The sequence below is a fragment of the Thalia democratica genome, chromosome 6, assembly GCF_965202585.1.
Source record: "Thalia democratica chromosome 6, ktThaDemo2.hap1.1, whole genome shotgun sequence".
In the NCBI taxonomy this organism is placed as follows: Eukaryota; Metazoa; Chordata; class Thaliacea; order Salpida; family Salpidae; genus Thalia; species Thalia democratica.
The window spans coordinates 66,373,237-66,391,846 of NC_139170.1; the positions used below are offsets into that span (position 1 = coordinate 66,373,237).

Here is an 18,610-nt window from a genome sequence, read left to right on the forward strand (position 1 = left end):
GGTTAGACTCAATTAGCATTTTAATTGTAACTTCAAAAAACAAAGATTCCCCACAGGATTCTTATAATAGAAACACCAAAAAACAAAATATGTCCGGATTCTAATTTGATTCACATTAGGTAACCAAAAAGTTAAACAACATGACATTAGTAACACTACAAGTTTAAAAAAACATCATGGTGAACTTATTAAAATCAAAAGAAGTTGAAACTTTGTAAGTTACCCTGTTTCAATTTGTTTTGATTTCTATATTAGGTTGGCATTATACACATAACACTTCACACATCAGTAACTTTCACACATCAAAACAAACATTGCTTGCCAACAATAGCAACGAAATCACTTATTCAAAATTATTTCCAACATAAGAATCATTTTATATTTTCTTTGAAGACATCTTCAAATAAAAGCATTCTTAATTTTTTTGAGAGATCCTCATTGTAAGAAGAACATTTCAGTTTGAACTAAATTCGGTTACTGCTCGTTATTTTATGTGTCCTTTCCTTGTTTCTTTATTACGTGTTCTCATTATTATATCATGGCACAACTAGCGGTAGTGTAAAAATAATGAATATAAATGTTAAATTTTTGAAGTAAGTAAGTAAATTTTTTCATAAGTAGCTATATAAGGTTAAGCGACTAATATAATTATAAGATAATGATTTTAAATTTAATAATTTTTTCCAAATAATTATAATGTATATATATCTTTTTAGTTAGTCAAATACTAAGTATTATTAAAAGTTACAAAAAAAAAGATTTTAATTTATTTATTTATTTAAAAACTTTTTATATTTAAATTTTAGCTAGTTATTAAAATTACTAAAATAAATTGAAAATATATTAGAATTATATTTTTTAATATATAATATTATACTTAAGCATAGATTTCGAACAAAAAAAAAATTTATATAAAATGACAACAGAGCGTTTCTACAAGTTTATTAAAAAAAAATTAAACTTATTTAAATCTTTGTAAAATTAAATTTTTTTTTATATATAATGTGAGAGAAAATGTACGCCATTTCGTTATAAAAAATATTTCGGTTTTAAAATGAAATAATAAATAGGATATCATAAAAGAATTAAAAGTTGGTTGACCAGCTATAATAAACCAAAATAAAAACAAATTTGTAATGTTAAAAGTTTTTTTCTTTTTTTTTTCTATGGTAATAACAGTATTTATTAAAATATAAGGAAATGTATGTACATTACGTACAAATTTTATTACATAAACACTTTTTTTCGATAAGTTAAAATTAAAAAGTAAACTATAGCAAAAAGATATAATAAAAAAAAATTTTTTTTGTTTACTTGTATAAATATTGTACAAAAATAAAGTAAGTTAATTAAAACAAAATAAATATTACGCTTTGTGTAGTGTATGAAACCAGTAAGAGTTATTTCTATATATTACAATTTTATTACTTATTTATAGCTTTAATTACAAAACAACAATGTTTTTTACTAATTGAATATTTAGACTTGTTTTCTAAATCAACCAAACTATCAATCTTAATTTAAAATCTTTAAAATTAACAAAATTCATTATGAAACACTTGAAAAATGTTTAATTGTTACACATCAGCGTTTAACAAAAGTGTGAAGTGTATAAATTACTTTAATTTTTTTTATTATATATAGTAAGAAACGGTAGCTAATCGTAATTTTAACTAAAATGTGTTAGAATATAAATTTAAACTTTAACCTGAGATTACAAAATATATTAAAAAGTTATTTTCAAAAGATTAAAATTTTTACTAGTGATCTTCTGAAAATAACCATTAATTGAAAACCAGTCTGTCTGAACCAATTTGAACTTAAAACTAATTGGGTCTCAACAAAGAATGCTACGGTCAAAAACTGTTTGATGTATAAAATATAATCATTAAAAAAATCTATTTAAGATATTTGCAATTTGAAATTTTTAAATAAAAGTTCAGGCGAACACTTTTAGAGGGGTTTGATAGAGGGATCCCATTTTCACTTAAAACACTATTACAATTAATGTTCAAACTTTACGTATATTAAGTAGTATTAGTAAAAAACTTTAACTAGTTTTAGAAAGCTTGGTATTTTTTATATAGTTTTCAAAATGTTTCAAGTTTTATATTATTTTTAGTGTTTAACATTGTATCAAGTTTTTTATAATAAAACTCTCTAATTTACCTCATATAATTAATGTAAATAGTTTGAATAAAAAATATAGAATACTTTTAATCACTAACTAATTGTTAAACGTATTTTTTTACTTTTAGAATAATTCAAACTTCTGGTTTTTGACTCATATTATATTTTTGGACTTACTCACATTATGTTTATACAAATAACCGCTTAGTTTTAGAAAACTTCTTATGAAAACTTTTTACATTAACAAGCACAGTGCTTATTCACTTATCCGGACTTCACTTATCTGGACGCTCACTTATCCGGAAAGTTTTGATCAGAAGAAAATTCAAAAAATTTTCAACATTAAACACTAAAACTTTTGTATGATACAAATATTTGATTTTTCATGCTGTAAGAAAATGTTAAACGAAACTATAAATTCTAAAAAACGTGATAAAAATTAATAAAAAACGTCGATTTTTTCTTATCAAAAAAAAACTTCCAACAAAAACTAGTTTTTTAGGAGTGATATGTTTCCATTAAATTGACTTAAAACTTAGTCAAAGTTTTTCGCTTTTCTTTATGTCTGTTTTTTTTTTCTTTGTTTAAAAAGTTTTTACAATTACTATGTATTTGTTTTTACCATAACACTTTTTTTTTCTGCATTGCATTATATGCAGCATTTATATTACAATATGAAAAAAATGATTTTTTGTACTTTTTTTTTGTTATCAGAACATGTTTACAGAAAAATCTCGCGCAAGGTGCCTGATAAGTGAATAAGCACTATACCAATTGAATAGTAAGTAAAAACTTAAAGCAAATAAGACTTAAAAAGAAACTAGGTATTCTACTTTTTTTTTTTATACTGTTTTAGAGTATGGACTTTGAATTGAAATGTAAGGTTAGAAAACAATAAGTTATGTTTTTTATTTCCTTGTAAACTGTTAAAGAAAACTGATTTTACTATTTTTATTACATAAAGGAATTAAACTGTTGTTCATGACCATTAAATTATTTTACTAGTTTTGTGTTCTTAAATTAATGACAATTTTAAATATTTGAATAGAATAATATTATTAGAATTATGCAAATAAATGTTTCAAAATAATGTTTTGTTTTTATATAGCATTAAAAAATTGTTTCAAAAAATTTAAGCATGTTTTATATGGTAGGTGTCAAAAATACATAAAGGGAAACTTTTCCACGAACGTTTATTTTTGCACGAAGGGTCATTTTTCCACGAAGACACTTTTGAACGGTTGAATTTTTTTTTTAATTAACTTACCATGGTTTATTCATATTTCATTTTGATCTACTATCACTTTTACCATTAACCCTTACCCTAGTGAATAATTTATTTTCAAAACATTTTGTTTGTTTTTACTTTTTACTCCTAACCCTTTCCCTTGGTCAGTATTCTATTATTATAATATTATTTTTACTCTCATAAAAAACAGTCACTTGTGCATTGACCTTTGGAGCAAAAGTGTCTTTTAGCAAAAATATTTCTTGGTTCAAGAGTACTTCGTGCATATTTGGCCCGTCCCCACTTTATACACATGGAAATCATATATTAAGAAAAATTAATAAATAGATACAATATAACAAATAGATATTTTTCTGTTAACTTTTCATCAAAAACGTTTAAAAATTTTATTACAGAATTATTTATAAAAACTAAGTTTAAATTAGGAAAAAACCATTACCGTTATATATTTTAAAGAATTAAAGTAACAAATTATTTTAAATAAAGTTTATACAAATATTACAAAACCATCTAGGTAACAAAAATTAGTTTAGAAAAATATTTAGCATTTCAATTTTACCATAAAAGATAACAGTGGTTTGAATAAATAAAATTTATAACTGAAACTAAATGATGCTAGATAAAATTTTGTTTTATGTAAACCTTTGTGTCCTGAGGGTTAACTTTATATTTGTTTAAAGACACGTCACAGTTAGATTAAATTGATTTTCAATACTTAAAAAATCTATTACAATATATTGACATAGTGTAAATTAAGTCTAAATAAAGGTAGTGAAAAACGGATAAAATTCTAGTTACTTTCAGCAAATTGCTATGACAATCAATATAATCTATACAGGGTTGCCACTCGTTTTTTCCAAATTTTTTCCAGGTTTTACAAATTTCTTCCCGGTTTCAAAAGTACACATTTTTGGGTCTATATTTTAGTATTTTAAGTTAAAGGTAAAAAAATGTGTTAAATAGTATAATAACATTTAAAGACACTTTAAAGCTACTTCAAATATATTTTTTGTTAAAAATGTTTTTTGATGATGACCAAAAATTTTTCTTTATGATAGATATTTTAAGTCAAACAAAAATTTTATTACTGAACATGTGAAAACTGTTAAAGTTCCAACTTTCTTAGTGATTTTTGTTCAAAATTCCAGGTTATTATCAAAATTTCTCAAACTCCAGGTTTTTTTGCCTAAACTGTCAAATTCTGGGTTTTTCCGAGTTTCCAGGTAAAGTGGCAACCCTGTCTATATAATAATTTTATTTGGTTATGTAGAATATATAAAATGTTCATAACTATGAATAATATTAGTTTGTATTGAGACAAAATCCAAATAATTTAAAACAAAAGTAGTTAAAATGTTTTAAAACTTAACGAATGACTTGTATATCCAATATCTAAAAAAGACTTAGTTTTGTTTTAGTAGCTGAAAATAATCTAGAATTTAAGGCCTTTTGAATTAAATTTTTAGTAAGAAAACAATGCAAAAGTTTGGTAATTTGTTATCAATTGTAGCTGAGCTATAAAAAATTATAAAGAAAATTTTGTCAACATTTTGTTTACACAAGTCTACTCACAACATTGTTATTATAGTTAGTTTGATTGTATTTTTAAATCAATTATGTTTTTGATATACAATTCTATTACACTTTTAGCATTCATTTTTATAGAAAAGAAAACTTGTACCCTATAACTAAAATACAAATTCCACTTAAAATGTGTGCTTTTGTTATATACAGGGTTGCCACTGATTTTTGACAAATTTCTTCCAGGTTTTCTGAATTTCTTCTAGGTTTCTGAAAGTACACATTTTTGGATCTATGTTTAGTTAAATTTCAAGTTTAAGGTTTAAAAAAATGTTAAGTTCCATAAAAACATTGAAAATAAGCTGCAAAGCTGCTTAAAATCTATAAAAAAAAATTTGATGATGACAAAGAGTTTTTTCTATATAATAGAATTTTCATGCCAAATCAAAATTTAACTACTAAACATGTAAAATATTGTTTAAAATTCCAATTTTTTTAGTGATTTTTGTTCAATATTTCAGGTTGTTTAATGATTTTATTCAAAGTTCTAGGTTTCATAAGTATAAATTGTCAAATTTTAGGTATTGTAGCAACCTAAAAGATGAAATAAAATTGTAATGTTAATGTTAGAACCAAATTTTACAGTACAAAAATTATTGTTTTTTAAAGCTAATTGGTCAGAAAACAAATATATACATATGGATTAATAAGGCATTAAATAAGTAAATTCTTTAACTTGTAATATTTTGTTTTTATATAATTTAAAGATTATTATAATTTCTATGTATACATTAACATTCAATTAACTATCATAATTAACTATAACAGCTAATTAACATAATTTATCTTAAGTGTTTTTTATATTTTTCAATGCATAACTAATTTATTTTAGTATGACATGTCCAAATATTTACATATAAAGAGAAAAAGTAACAAGTTTGTTTGAATGAAATTTTCTTAACTCAATAAACCATCAAAAATTAATTAACTATCAAAATAAGTTTATGATCTTTTACCAAAATAATTCTGTTTATGCAAATGTATAAAAAGATACATAATATAAAGTAGATTTTATTTTACTGAAGTGAACAGATAATTTTTTTTGTGTTAATAAGGTTTTTAAAATAACAACAAAGTTTGTAAAAAACAATGTGCCTAAAATACTTTATTGCTTTGCAAGGGTAAAAAAAATGTTTAATAAAATATAATAAAAATTTATTATTTATTACTTAAGTTAAAAATCATATTGATATTCATTTTGAAAATTAGTAATAACTATGAAATACTTTAAGTATGATATTTCAATTATCTTAAAAATCAGTTTTTATATTGTGATAAAAAAAAAACATGATCAAACAAGTGACTTCTGTGAATTAGTTTTTAATTTAAGAGTTTTATTACAAATTAACTTTATGAGGTATGATATAAAATAGTACTAACAGTATGTGACTAGTGTGGACCCTTAAAAAAGTTTTGATATCAGCATAGAAAATTAAAATTCAATTTTTATAATAATAATGCTTTAATTTTGGATATTTTACGGTAAAAGAAGTAATATATTAGAAAATGTTACATATTTATATTAAGAAGATAAGTAAATATTAAATTACTTATACGTACAAGAATATCTAGAACAAAAGTTTTAAATTTAAGCAGGGTTGCCACTCTTTTTTTTTAATTTTTTCCAAGTTTTCTAAATTTCTTTCAGGTTTCTAGAATCAAAATTTTTTGGTTCTACTTTTATTTTAAAGTTAAGTTTAAAGTGGAAACTGTGTTAAATAGTATAAAAAAATCTAAAGATACTAATATTTTATTGATACCAAAAAATTTTCTATGATGATAAAGTACTTTATTTTTATGATAGATATTATGAGTTTAATCGAAATTTTACTACTGAACACTTGAAAATTGTTAAAATTCCAGTTATTATTTTATATTTTTTTAGTGGTTTTTATTCAAAATTCTAGGCTTTTCCAGTTTCTTTTATAATTTCACAATTTCCATGTTTTTTCTGTGTTTTTTTTTGCCTAAATTGTCAAATTCCAGATTTTTCCAGGCTTCCAGGTAAAGTGGCAACCAAGTGTTTCTAAATGACAATGATAGCTACAATAATACCATAGATCAAATGTGCTACAAATATAAGGAAAAAATGCAAGCATAATTAGTATAATAGTATATACAAAATATATTAACAGGTTTACAAACATAGTTAAACATGTGACTAAAAATAAGATTGTTTTGCAAATTAAACTGAAACTTCACATCACTAATAAATAGTTTGGATATTAATTGATAAGTTTGTAATTCAGAGGGTTATGGTTACCAAGACTGAATATTCAATCCAGTGTTACCACAGCTCAAATTAAAAAAACATAAACCATTAAGATTAAAATAAGCATCAAGAATTATTAAATAAAGTTTTTTTCAATGGGAATAAGCACATAAGCATACCATAAAATTTCAAATTTTCTTAAGAGTACTTGTTTCATAAATGATTTTGTCATTTTATAAAAGTCAAGGCTAAATTTTGATATATCAGGGCAGTATTGGTTGATAATACTAAATTTTAATTATTATTTTTTCTTTACATGCCTGTTTTACGTTTAGTGTCAATTATTGACGTGTAATTGTGTTTTTATTATGAATTGTAACACATTTTAATATCTTATAATTTAAGTTCTATAAATCGGGTTCCTCACAATTTAAGTTTAGTAAACGACTAAAAATAACAAAATTTAGTTTTTTGGGAAAAAAACTTTAAGGTGACTCTAATCTGAAACAATTTGAGTCAAAAAAATTTTTAGAAGCTTTTTTTAATTTGTTATTTAAACCCTTACCCCTAACCCACCTTACTAAAGCATATTTAAAGTTAAGCAAAACAATAAATCCATATAATTAAAAAATGCATGAAAAAAGCATCCTTTTATCTGATTCTGCTTTTATTTCAGCCTTTATCTAGTTCAGACTGACATTTTTAAGTATAACAGTCAATTTTCTGCTAGTTTAAATGAGAAAAAATTTATGTAAACTTTTCAGTTTTATTGTTTGTTTATGTACTAACATATGTGAATAACATAATTTTGATTTTTTTCCAGTGTGTTCGTTTAATTATGTTATATCATTAATTACTAAAAATAAAAAACCATTGTTTTATAAGGTATAAGATTTTAAAAACGAAGTAAATTTGTTTTATGTATGAAATTCATAAATTAGCATAAATAATAAAACTTATTTCTGATGATCACTTAAATCTTTAAAAAAAAATTATTTGGATTATATTTTTATTTTATGAAGGTTAAATTTACCGAAGGAGATATTACAACTAGTATACTTTATGTTATTATATTCTATATCAATTATTTTTATCAACATCGTTAACATGTTTCACTTGTAATAATAAAATAAAATAACTTAAAACTTTTTCTGTAACTGAAATTACCAAACCAAGACCTGATAAGTATACAAACGTTTTTAGCAATTTATAGCAGAACAATTAGTTTTTTTGTTTGGCAGCATTTGAAATTTTTGCTTTGATTAATTGTTAGTTATTAATAAAATTTTCAACAAACTGAAATACAGCTTAGATTATATGAATTTTATCAATCTAAATATTATAAACGTAAATTGAGTATATATAATCAATTTTGTAAAAATGGTTGATAAAAACGGATTTTCTGAAAATTAATGAAGTATACAATAATTTATCATGTGTATTTGTATCAGTATAAAGATAAACATTTAGAGCTTCCAAAAAATGTAAAAAGTGATAAGTACTAAAGGTTAAGTACTAATTTAGTAAATTAAACCTAGCATCTTTGGATAATCCAAGTTTTAGTAAAATATAGTTATGGAATAAATTAGTTAAAAGTAAAATAAGTAGGTAACTTATTAAAAATTATATTGGAGCTAAAAGGATTTAGTACAAAATGTTTTCACAAAATTTCTATTAATAACAAAAACCCTATAATTTTTTACAAAATATCTAAAAGATTGTTTGCTAGAAAAATATTTGTATCCCTTCTAATCTATTTCACCAAAACACTTGAAACTTTGTACCCTTTTCTGTAAAATGTAAAATAAAAAGTAGGTTAAAATTATTATTATTTGAAATAATCATTATAAATACTAGTTCAAATTTTTACTAAAACCAGTGGTAATAAGTTTTTCATGAGCTTGATTAAAATTTAATAAAATTAAAATTTTTAAAAATTGATACCAAATTTTTGGTATGGTGGGTCAGGAACAAAATACTTGTGATAAATATTTATAAGAAAACAAAGTAGGTAGTCTGCAAAGCATAATAATATTTAGTTTAAGATAATTGGTATTCAAAAATGCAAAACTTTTATGGTTGCCACTCGTTTTTTCAAATTTTTTTCTAGGTTTTCCAAATTTCTTCTAGGTTTTTTAAAGTACACATTTTTGGGTCTATTTTTAGTTTTATATTAATTTCTATTTAATAAATTGTGCTAAATAGTTTAAAATTTTGAAAGATACTGTTAAGTTACTTTAAATGTGTTTTTTAATAAAAAACATTTTTGATGATGTAAATTCAAAATTTTACAACTGAAAATGTAAAAATTGTTAAAAGTTCCATGTTTTTTCAAGTTTTTTTTTTTCAAAATTTCTCGAATTCCAGGTTTTTCCAGGTTATTTAACCTAAATTGTCAAACTCCAGGTTTTTAAGGTTTTTCCAGGTTTCCAGGTAAAGTTGCAACCCTGAACTTTAGATTAATTGGTTTAAAAATAAGTTGTAACAAATTTTATTAATGGTTTAATTATTCCTAAAAATCCACTAAAGTTTTGCAATGAAATTATCAGGATAAGTTTTTGTAAAAATGTGAAATTAATATCTAGTCATTTTCTATACATAAGTTATATAAAAAGCTTTTAATAAAATTTAATAATTCACTCCTCAGTGTTAATTAAAAGTTATAAATATAAATTACATCTGTAATAAATATAATCAATGCAATGCCAGCAGTGAACATCTTAAAAAAAAAATCAAATGCCAAAAAATGTTTAGGGGATAGATAACAATATAGTTTTAATGATTTTGGAAAAATAAATTATTACAGTAAACTTTAGAAGTGACATCAGGTCTCAGTTTGTAGATCCTGATTCATATGTAAGTTTTTAATTTTTAAGTAGGTTTACATTTACTTATTTTAAATAAAAGCTTAGAAATTATTGTACTTTTGTAGAGGTTGCCACTTTTTTAATAAAACAAAAAGCAACCTAATGACCATTTTCTTTATATCACAGTAGTAGTTTCTGATTTGAAGTTAAAATAAAATAAAACAATATTTTATCTTAGCTAAATATTATAAATGGTGAAATTTAAATTGGTGCAACTTTAAAATTAAGAATATTGTAATAGTTTACTAAGAAAACAAGACTTTAGTCTAGAAATAAAATTTTTAAGTTTTGAATATAAGTTAAATTAGCTTTCAGTTTTTTATAGATATTAAACTGATATCACTGTATTTAGAAGAAATTAATATATTAATTAAAAAAAAAGGTCTTTTTTTACAAATTAAATAAAAATATTAGCGATTACATTATGAGATAATCAGCTGAAACCTCAACAAAGAGTAAATCAGTTTGAAAAAAAAAAAATTACTATATATTATTTATGTACATTATAAAAACAAAAATTTTAATACCACCTAAAAATTAGACAAATAACAAAAATATAAATTATCCACCATATTGGTTTTTTTTTTACTTACAAAGTTGATTGTTATGAAACATTAAACTTTAAAAATTAAATACTATTTAGTGTCATTTTTAACATATTAGAACAAAAGAATATAATTATAATCATTAATTGCTTGTTTTAAACTTTGGAATTTGTTATTTGATTAAACTATGTTAAACTAGTTTTTAATAAAAATTAAGTAGAGTTTAGTGTGATAGTGGCTTTTAAACAATAAAAATTCAGATAAAACTGAAATAAATACAACTTTATTTAATTAAAATTATCTAAATAAGACAATCTTTGATAATTTTAATTGTTACTATGTATTGTTTATGTTTAAATACTTTGAATTGTATGGTTTTTATTTAGAAAATTTTAGATATGGGGAAATTCATTGCTATAGTGGAAAAACAAGTACTAGGTTTTGACTGTTTGTTATATATTTTTTTAATTAAGTTAGAAAAATCTATAATGTTTTAGACACAAGACTTTGTTATTTATCATAAAACTTTTTAAAGTAAATAAAAACAAAAGTTTTATCAAAATTTATACAGTTTTTGAAAAACAAATTTGATAAATGAAAATCTGTTTTTAATTTTTATGAAAAAAACAATACAATATAAGTTTTTGAATTGCCTGAACAACAAGTTATAAATGTTCTCAAAATTCAGTACAACAGTTTACAGGTACAACAGCAATTATTCAACACAAAATTTTTCGAAACACTTATATTTATACTTACTGACATTATACTAGCCTGATTTTGTGATTAATTTAAAAAAATAATATGTGACACTCATAGAAAATTTTTAAACATTTTTCTGAATTTCATACATAAACAGATATATAATAAGGATGACTATATTTCATTTCTATAAGTGTTATATGTTTTAAACTATTATAGTTTGTCATTTTTTCTGTAATATAACTATTAATGTCTAATTATTATAAATGTCTATATTCTTAGTAAACAGTATAATAATAATAATAATAATAATAATAATAATAATAATAATAGTATATATATAAAAAAATATTAAGTTATCTGTCTCAAACATTTAAATATAATACTACAGGGTAGTAAATGGTTTTTGGAAAAATTTTTCCAGGTTTTAAAAAGTACTTGTTTTTTGGGTCTAATTGTAATTATTTTGTTTCATATCAGAGTATCACTAATTAACATGTAAAATTTGTTTGAAATTCAAGGTTTTCAGTAATTTTTGTTCAAAATTCCAGGTATTTCCATTTTCTTAGCTTAAATTTTAAATTCTAGGTTTTTTAGGTTGAGTGGCGTCCCTATTAGTATTTTGCGTGAAAAAATATTTAAATATTTAAATCACATACAGTTTAACTGCTTAAATTAATACTTAACATTTTATTTTTAACCAGTTTTACCCAAAATAAATTAAATTTTGGTATTATGGATTTATGTTATTCATTTCTATATGACCCGCTACTGTTTTATGGATTTTAAGCTTAGATGATGTGTTTGGTTTAATTTTGTTACATTAAAGGGATTGAATACTAATTCAGTTGCCATTTAAACTGTCAATAAAATTTTTAATGTTATAAAATTAAAAAACATTTTTTTTAGTTTATGCTCAATTATAGGAATAAAGGTTTGAATAGGGTTTGGTGTGAGAGTCAAATACGTTTATGTTTTTTAGGACAGATAAATGAATAGATTAATAGTAAATGATTTTATGAAAAAAATTGCCCACAAAAATAGTGTTATTTTTGTATTTTATACAAAAAAAACATTAGATAGTCTATTGGGAGTGTTATCTTATAAATAAGATAATATGCAAATTTTTAAAAAATGTTATAGATTATTAAACTTAGAAAAAAAAGGTTATAAGAGTATAAAAGAACAGTATGAAAGTAAAAATAACAATGCAAGATTGATAAACATAAAATTGTTTAAAAATAGATTCCCATTCGGCCATTTGAAAATAATTTTTATTAAAACTCTTTGAGTGTTTCCAAAAAGAATTTAAAACTTTAATCATTTAACCAAAATGTTAGCAATTTACTAAGCTTACAAACAAGTTTGGAACGTTTTATACATTGATTTATCAGAAAAAGTCTTTCATGTTTAAAAATGTTTTTTAGGAAAGTCTTAGGTTTAAATTTGCATTAAAACAAAATTAAAAGCAAAACCGTAATGAAACAATCTCTCAACAAAACCGTTTTGTGTTCAAAGTAAATTGAAAGCAAAGTTTAAAACGTTTTTATCACAAAATCTTATTTCTTTTTGTTTTGCTTAAATGTTTCAAAAAATTGTACTTCATACTCAAAGTTTTCGATCCGTAATAAGACGTAGTTTTTACGGAAGTAATAGATAAAATCCAAACATTAAAAATAGACGCAAGAAAAAAAATAAAGAAAAGTGAACTATCAAAACGTGTGATCCTTATTTAACTAACTTTTGTACTTTGTACTGCAAATATAATAAAATTTAAAATGTTTTCTTCTGGATTTTAAATATTCAGGTTGAAATGACTGTATTGTAGTTTATCACTAGGACATTAGTAGGTAATTAGAGTTGAAAAGTACATAAAATATATTAATATTCTTAAATTTAAACAAAATTAGCATCGCCTAGTCTAATAAGCCTTGTTATTAGAATATTCATAAAGGATTACTGAATGAAAATAAAGCCATACTGATCACTTTCTCAAATTAGTTCAAGGCGTTGAAAGGTATGTTTGATGTACAACTTGTGACCAACAAAAGGTGCTTAGTGAACCAGGTACAAGGATTAAATATTTTTCGTGTTTTTTTTTTGTTGTTCAATAAATAATAACATAAAAGTGATAATAATATACATAATGATAATAATAATAATGATGTTAATAGTAAGAATAATAATAGTAATACAATAATATTATTAATAAAATAATAATAATAATAAGAATGTTAGTAATAACAATAATAGTAATAATAAAATTAATAATGATAACAATAATAATAATAGTAAGAATAATAGTAATAATAATAATAACATTATTAATAAAAAAAAATAATAATAATGTTAATAATAATAACAATATTAATAATAATAATAATAATAATAATAATAATAATAAAAATAAAAATAATAATAATAAAAATAAAAATAATAATAATAATAATAATAATAATAATAATAATAATAATAATAAAAATAATAATAATAACAATAATAATAATAATAATAATAATAATAATAATAATAATAATAATAATAATAATAATAATAATAATTAATAATAATAATAATAATAATAATAATAATAATAATAATAATAATAATAATAATAATAATAATAATACTATTAATAATAATAGTGACAATTATTGGACAAAAAAATTAATAAGAGAAATTTTTAATGTTAAACCAAAGATTTTGAACACCCTGAAATAAATAAAAAAACTGTAACGTTTTATTCGAAATCTTTTGTACTTTGTTTTACTTGAAAGATATAACATATGGAACTTTTATTAATTTAGAAGGCAGATATTTGCTTAAAAAACTGTTAGTACCTTAGTACACAATGTCAACGTATATTAAACGTTACAAATGAAAACGTATTTTTCAGTATTTTTACGCAGTCCTGACACTCAAAATAACTTTAGGAATTTAAGAAAATAACTATAGAAAATTAATTTTCCTTTCTCTAGAGCTCCGAGGTATAAAACAAAAAAGTATAATCAAGTATTAAATGCCAGATAATAAATAAAGACAAATACGAAAATAATAAATACGTCATAAGGTAATAAAAAGATCAGTTTAGATTTATAGTATGATTTTATTTATTAAAAGAGCACAAATCTAAAGTTTTGTTTGGAAAAAATAAGTAATAAAGTATAAATTAAAAATAATTTTTGAACCTACGTGTTAACAGAAAAAATAACTTCCTTTCTTGGACAATATATTTGAATTTGTTTTTTGAATGTTGAAATTTTAATAAATTTTTTTAGAATTTTGCAACATAAACACTTGGTATTTTTTTATGACTTGAAATTTCTGGACGCCTTGAATGACCGTAAAAAGTTTTAAATAACTATTTAATGGAAATTTTTATACTTGAAATAATACAACAACTATCCTATGAAAAATAAAGCAAATTAGTTATTAAAAAAATGTTGAGAAGGGAAATTTTAATGAGCTTTGTTTACATAATTAGTATCTTTACAACAATTTTTTTCAAGTTATTTTAAAAGTTAATTGCAACTGATGACCACTGGTAGTAATACAACTGTGAAACTTTTGTTTTGCAATAAACTTAAATATCAAGAAAGTATTTGAAGCTCTTTAAATGTATAGATTAAGAAAAGTTCTATTACCTTAACAATGATTTTAAATATAATTAGTAACTAAACCTTTATCAGTCTATTAATTTGAACTTAATCAATTTATCCTAAAATAGTTAATATACCTATAATCTGACAAATGGTTTTTAAAATGAGTTTATACCAATACTTCTAATGGACGATAGTTTTTTGTGCTTTAATTAATTTAAAAAACCTTTGAATTTTTTTAATAAAAATCTTTTCTGATTTTTGCTTGCTTTGAAATTACTTGGTATAAGAAGATTATTGCAAAAGTTTAAAGTAGTCTGGTTTTTATAAGAAATAAAATACACTTTGTGATTTTATATTTTTATTTTAAAAGGAATTAAAATGAGTTTATTGTATAACACTACCTCTAAAAGATCCTAATTTGTTATGCTTAAGATTATTTCAAAGCCCTTTAGAATTATCTTATAAAAAACTAGTCTGAATTTTGCAAAATGCTTTTAAATTACCTAATATGAAAAGATCATTAAAAAAAGAACCTGCTTTTTAAATGAATTCAAATAAACTCTGTGATTTTAACTGGGACTTGCATGTATAAATAGGCACCTAGTATATATACTGTTACAAATTATAAAAAAAATCTTATTTGTTCTTTTTAAGTTCAGTACAATTACTAAATACCTACAAAAATTATTTTTTTTTCTCTTGCTGAAAGTTTAGTTTATAGAAATATTATTTTCAAAATACTACATCCCTATTTGAGGGAAGCTAAAAGATAGACTGAATTATTGGTTTTAGAAAGTAAAATATTTACTATTTTAAACATCTAATTAATGAATAATATGAGAAACCGTATTTAAAATTGTTGCATAGTTACTAAGTTTTCTAATAAAGCTTTAGGGCAGATAAGCTTTTTTTTATTCTGAGGAGCATCTGTATATTTCATAAGCCGCTCAGTTCAAACCCGCCAACAATTTTCATCCAATAAAGTCTGAGAACCGCTTATCGGCCAAGGGTAAAGGCTTGGGGTAACAGTGATAGAAAATAAATAACAGAAATAAAAAAATAAAAATCTGGCGTTGGTGAGAATTGTGAGTGTAGCATATTTTACAATGAATATGAATAACCAATATCAAATAAAGTAGTTTAAAATAATTAAATTAAATATTCATTCTTTGTGTTCATAAGAACTATTTGTAAAAATGAAACTTAATACAATATGATCTTAAATGAAAAAAACATGAAAAGATTTAGTCTTATCCATTAAAAATCGGTATTTTTATCAATTAACCAAAATATAATATATAATTGAATATTAAATGGTCTAATCTTCACTTTAAGATCGCAGCTTGAATTTATGTTGAAATTAATAACGGCAAATTTATGTTTTATTACTATTCTTTTACTAAAAGAGCAGGCCACAAGCACAATAGCAATAACTTTCCCACATAAATACATGATAAGGATAAGAGCCGATTCTTGCATGAATTTAAATATTTGCTTCAATATAAGCAATATTAGGTTATAGTTTGAAAATAACCAGTGTTATTTCAAAAGTAATAAGATTAAGGATTTCATGTATTCAATATTGATGTGTGAAATATCATAAAATAAAACCTAAAAATGTTGGTTTGTTAACAGTATACTGTAGTAGACAAACACAAAATATGTCTTAAGAGCAAATTATTAATGCCATTTCGAGTTATTAATACCATTTATTAGTAACATTGGATTTTGTATTCAACTAGAAATGGATCATACTTACAGCATATAAATTTACCATAATACTTCCTATGAAGAACATTTTATTTATACTTGGACAAATTTAAGGCTAAGAGCCGTAGTTTGCATGGAATATGCTTAAATAATAACTCTATGAATTATTATGTGATAACAATAAGTGTTTGAAATAAAAACAATGGTTTTTACATCTTTAAGTCTCTAGATTAATGTGTAAGGTATAATAAAAGTGTTGGTCTGCTAAGCTGCCTACCTATCATTAATAAAGTGAGCAAGTCTTAAAGTTATCCTTGGAGCAGACTGTTGATATTATTATTTTTGGGTGTTTGATTTACTATCAGTTTACAAAAGTTTGTATGAGTTAAAATAAGAGCAGAATATACAAAGTGTAGATAATGTGTGGTTCTTAAAGTACTTTTGTCTGACAAGTAAAGTATTTTGTTGATATAGTGCAATTTAAGGTAAATAGATTATTTATGCAATAAATAAGATTACTAAATAACTATGAATAGTATAAGGTGGTTAATTACTGCATTAAATACTTACAGTTATTATAAATAAAATATATATGACCTTAAAATACATATATTATATTGTTGAAGGATATGAGGAATTATGAATCTTAGTAATTAGTTGTGAATTTTTAACAAAGTTGTTTAAAAAAACAACATAAAATTTGAAAAATACATAAGTATATATAGATATACTAAAAAGTATGTGAATGTTATGCTAATTATATAGGAGGTTGTGGTTCTTATGTTAATTAGCCAAAGTTTAAAAAAAAACATACAAAAATACATCTCTGGACTACAAAATACAAACAAAATACACTTAAATATACACATAATACAGTTTAAGTAAGTTTATTTAGTTGTTAGTGTGTAATAGATGGGTGGTTAGTAAAGTAATTAATAAAAACTCACAAAATACATCAAATTGGAACAGATTCAAAACAAAGCTCAGATATTTTCAACGTTTGTTGGTTGATGTCTTGGGGCATCTTTTGAAACGACCATTTTCGTTAGTTTGTTGATATTTTCTCACCACGTACCGGTCTTGTGGCGCTAAAGAGAATCGACTCCTGTTTATTAGAATCATTTATTAATATATTATTAACTAACATTCTTAAACTGTTAATTTTTTAGTTTTTTTTAGAAAATAGTTAAAACAGAACTTTATATTTATACTGATATAGTTTTTATGGCAATTCCTTCATTAAATTCTAGTTAGAAAATGATGAAAACATTTTTTGTAAGAGACGTTTTATGTGTTAGGTTATACAGATAAAAATAATAAGAATTTGTTAGAATAATTTAGAGAAAAAAAAATCTTATTGCATCAAACTAATTAGTAAATTATTGCATTGTATAGATGTTTTGTTGTAATTAGAAGTAATTTCAGACTAATTATTTATTGTTTATATAAAATTATACTGGAGACATTTTATATAAAACGAACATAGACAATTAGTCAGAATTTCAAGTGCTTATTAACTATAAAAGTTATTTTACAAAACATGGTATGATCGAAAGAAAAAGTATTTTTAATTGAAATAATTCAGTTTAAATTATTTTAATAAACGTATTAAATTTGAACGGCATAAATTGTATAATTTTATAAAGTATAAGATAAGTTGAATTAATTTTGTTGAAAAAATTTTTTAAAAGATTCTATTCTTTTGAAACATTAATTAGCACCAGTTCTATTGTTTTAAAATCAAAATTTCAAAAACACAAAGTTATAAAAACATCGGAAAATAATTCATCTTAGTATGCGTTTTCTACCTATTGTTTGAATTCTTTTGTTTACAAATTTGTAAAACTTTACCTTTTTACAACTTTTAAAACGAGTTTTGGTAAATACTTTTTGCTACTGATAATGGTTACTATCAAATTATTATCATGAAAAAGTAAGTAAAATGTTTAATATTTAAAAATAACTTACGTAGAATAAAAAATAAACATCACTGTTAGTTTCTTCATGATATA

General features: G+C 22.3%; 1 protein-coding gene across 4 annotated transcripts in view; it reads right to left on the minus strand.

The window, feature by feature from the left end:
- LOC145837926 (uncharacterized) overlaps positions 1 to 17,588 on the minus strand; it is a 53,829-nt gene extending 36,241 nt beyond the window's left edge. For all 4 annotated transcript variants that reach the window (XM_082945417.1, XM_082945415.1, XM_082945414.1 and 1 more), the window contains exon 1: positions 17,546 to 17,588. The gene's annotated coding sequence lies outside the window, so the exon portion shown is untranslated. The remainder of the gene's footprint in view (positions 1 to 17,545) is intronic.
- Positions 17,589 to 18,610: the final 1,022 nt, after the last annotated feature.